The sequence below is a fragment of the Phascolarctos cinereus genome, unplaced genomic scaffold (genome assembly GCF_003287225.1).
Source record: "Phascolarctos cinereus isolate Bilbo 61053 unplaced genomic scaffold, phaCin_HiC Scaffold_726;HRSCAF=1367, whole genome shotgun sequence".
NCBI lineage: Eukaryota > Metazoa > Chordata > Mammalia > Diprotodontia > Phascolarctidae > Phascolarctos > Phascolarctos cinereus.
This window is the reverse complement of record NW_027556098.1, coordinates 132941705-132945714: the sequence shown is the minus strand read 5'-3', so window position 1 is coordinate 132945714 and position 4010 is coordinate 132941705. Positions and strand designations below refer to the sequence as shown.

The following is a 4010-nucleotide window of genomic DNA, read 5'->3' as shown; positions in this document are numbered from 1 at the left end:
AAGGTAAACACCATTCCTAGGACACATCAAGAAAAGGACAACACGCCCTACCATCAACACCCAAAGCTGACATTCTCATTAAACTACTTCCTGAAATCACAAACCGACAATAATTAATTTTTTTAATAATTTAATTTATATGCTATGTCAGTATTAAATTTTTCATCCATTTTAACCCACTAACTAACCTCCAACAACATACCCTCACCCAAATAATCAACCAACACTTATACTCATAAATATCAAACATACCACACCCACATAACACTTTACACATTACACTCAAACCACCTATGCAATACCAAACATTTTATATCCAACTTTACATTCACACATTATAGTATATTCCACCCACATAGTGCTGAGTACATTGTATTCATATAGTACTAGATACATTATATTCATATAATACTAAATACATTATATTTATATAGTACTAAATACATTAAATCTATGCTCATACACATAATATCTATTATTCAATACATTCTATGTATATAGTACATTCATTTATTTACCTCTAGCACATAATAATATACAATATACTTAAACAGTACTAAAAACATAATACTCAGAGAATACTAGATACATTATATTAATGTAACTAAGACATATTATGTATGGTACAAAGATATATATATATAGTACATTCATTTATTTACCACCAGCATATAAGAATGTATATTAAACTCAAATTATATCCAAAACATTAAATTTAATAGTATTAAAAACTTTAAACCAAATGCATATCTAAGATTACATATAAATCATCTTTTACATAAGACATATTACTCATATTTTACATAATACATTAACTGTTGGTGTACATAGACATATCATCAATGAAGAATGAATCTAAATTCTTATATTACTAGCATATCCAATCCAAGGAAAATACCTTATTCCTCACCTCACGAGAGATCACCATTCCGACCTCCGAAGGCTTGCGATCCTTCAGAGCAGGCCCATGAATTGCGGACGTACCTAGAATTCTTTGACTGGCTGCTGGTTGTTACTTCAGGTCCATAATACCCTATTCAGCTAATCTATGCTTTTCGTAGAGGCATATGTGATGATTTGAGTGCTAATCAGCCCATAACGCGGCATAACTGAACTGCCTGGCATTAGGTAGGATTTTTATTTGGGGTGGTTTATCAACAGGGTGGGAGCCTGGAAGATCGCCGACGTGATAGTTGACTGACATTCAATGATTGTATTCCATTTATCGTGAATGAGGGAGTTATATGAATGAATCAAAGACATATTTATTAATCCAAATGATAATATGGGATACACTTATTGTTTTGATAAGATTTAATTAATATTAGTTCAATTATTTAAGAGGCAATTAAATCAATGATCTTAAGGCATATATATATATATATATATATATATATATACATATATATATATATATATATATATATATATATATATATATATATATATATGATCCTTAATATACTATTATTATACTATTCCCCCCCCGGCAGAAGTCACACGCGAAAAATTAAATGCATAATAATTTATAATAATTTATAACAAATATAAAGACTTATATTCATTAAACTCCCTACCCCCTTACTAAAAATTATCCTTCCCGTCAAACCCCAAAACCGGACGATAAAACTTTTAGCAGAGCATAACACTCACGAAGTAGCGGGACATAATACTTAGCAACAAGAATAATACCCATATAAAGCTCACAAAAGTATTATAAAGTATTATAAAGTATTATAAAGTATCATTAAAGGTATCATTAAAGGTATCATTAAAGGTATATTAAAACACAGAACCACTACATCAATAATATGAAAGCTCAGGCATTGATAAAATTATATGAATTTTCATAATTAAATTTTTTATTTTTATGTTCAATTTTGATAAAACTTTAATACTGACATAGCATACAAATTCAACTTACAAAAAAAAATCTATTCACTCTGTTAATGTAGCTTATTTACAAAGCAAAGCATTGAAAATGCTCAGATGGACCCTAACAAGTCCCATAAACACAAAGGTTTGATCCTAGCCTTACTGTTAGTTTTAATTAAACCTACACATGCAAGTTTCCGCAACCCAGTGAGAATGCCCCCAAAATTTAACACACAATTCAGCAGGAGCGGGCATCAGGTTCACCACAGAGTAGCCCATGACGCCTTGTCTAACCACACCCCCACGGGATACAGCAGTGACTAATATTAAGCTATAAACGAAAGTTTGACTAAATTATAATTAACTAGGGTTGGTAAATTTCGTGCCAGCCACTGCGGCCATACGATTGAACCAAATTAACAGACATCGGCATAAAGTGTGTACAATCTAACAACTAAAATAAGGCTAAAACTCAATCATGCTGTAATACGCTATAGCTAACATTAAAAAATACAACCAAAGTGGCCTTAATACTGACCAAAACACGACAGCTAAGACTCAAACTGGGATTAGATACCCCATTATGCTTAGCCGTAAACTTAGATAGTTTAATAACGAAACTATTCGCCAGAGGACTACTAGCCAACGCTTAAAACTCAAAGGACTTGACGGTGCCCTAAGCCCATCTAGAGGAGCTTGTCCTATAATCGATGAACCCCGATACACCCTACCTCTTCTTGCCAATACAGCCTATATACCGCCATCGTCAGCCTACCCCAATAGGGACCAAAAGTAAGCAAAATCATCAACCATAAAAACGTTAGGTCAAGGTGTAGCATATGAAGAGGAAAGTGATGGGCTACATTTTCTAACATAGAAAATTACGGACTATCTTATGAAACCTAAGATATACGAAGGAGGATTTAGCAGTAAATTAAGAATAGAGAGCTTAATTGAAACAGGCAATAGGACGCGTACACACCGCCCGTCACTCTCTTCAACATAAACAAACCAAATAACTAATAAAATAAATAAAGAAGAGAAAAGTCGTAACATGGTAAGTGTACCGGAAAGTGCACTTGGAACATCAAAATGTAGCTTAAACAAAAGCATTTAGCTACACCTAAAAGACTTCAGCTTACCCTGACCATTTTGAGCCAATATAAGCCCACCCACTAACTAATACAACTATATCAAACTTTTACCAAAACATTCAACTCATCCCAGTATAGGAGATAGAACAGATAAAAGGCGCATTAATGATAGTACCGCAAGGGAAACCTGAAAGATAAGATTATAAGCACCACAAAGCAAAGATTCAACCTTCTACCTTTTGCATAATGGTTTAGCTAGTCAACTCGGACAAAAAGAATTATGCCCGCCCTCCCGAAATCAAGTGAGCTACTACAAGACAGCAATTAGAGCCAACTCGTCTATGTAGCAAAATAGTGAGAAGATCTTATAGTAGAGGTGAAAAGCCTATCGAACTTGAGGATAGCTGGTTGTCCAAAATATGAATATAAGTTCAACTTTAAATTTAACAAAGTAATCATAAACACAATTTAAATTAAAAGCTAATCTAAAGGGGGACACAAGTCTATAGAGATCCAAAAGCGTTAAACTACCTTCCATAGAGGATAATGAATTATATAGAACTCATAGTTGGCTTAAAAGCAGCCACCAATTAAGAAAGCGTTAAAGCTCAAATACACCACCACTCTAATCCCTAAAATCTAATCAAAATCCCTATCTCTAAATTGGACAATTCTATAAATATATAGAAGCTATAATGCTAAAATTAGTAACAAGAAACATTTCTCCCTGCACAAGCCTATATTAGCAACGGAATAACCACTAACAATTAACAAACTAATAAATATAACCAAACAACTAGAAAACTATTAATCACATTGTTAACCCAACACAGGAGTGCAACCCAAGGGAAAGATTAAAAAGAACAAAAGGAACTCGGCAAATACATAGCCCCGCCTGTTTACCAAAAACATCACCTCTAGCATAACAAATATTAGAGGCAACGCCTGCCCAGTGAGTTAAACTTTAACGGCCGCGGTATACTGACCGTGCAAAGGTAGCATAATCACCTGTCCTCTAAATAGGGACTTGTATGAATGGCA

General features: G+C 33.5%; 1 non-coding gene across 1 annotated transcript; it reads left to right on the top strand.

Annotated features, from left to right (window-relative positions):
* Positions 1-2015: 2015 nt before the first annotated feature.
* Positions 2016-2965, top strand: LOC144454698 (18S ribosomal RNA). Its single transcript, XR_013483207.1, has one exon. It is a non-coding gene; the product is annotated as an 18S ribosomal RNA (ribosomal RNA).
* The last annotated feature ends 1045 nt before the right edge of the window (positions 2966-4010 follow it).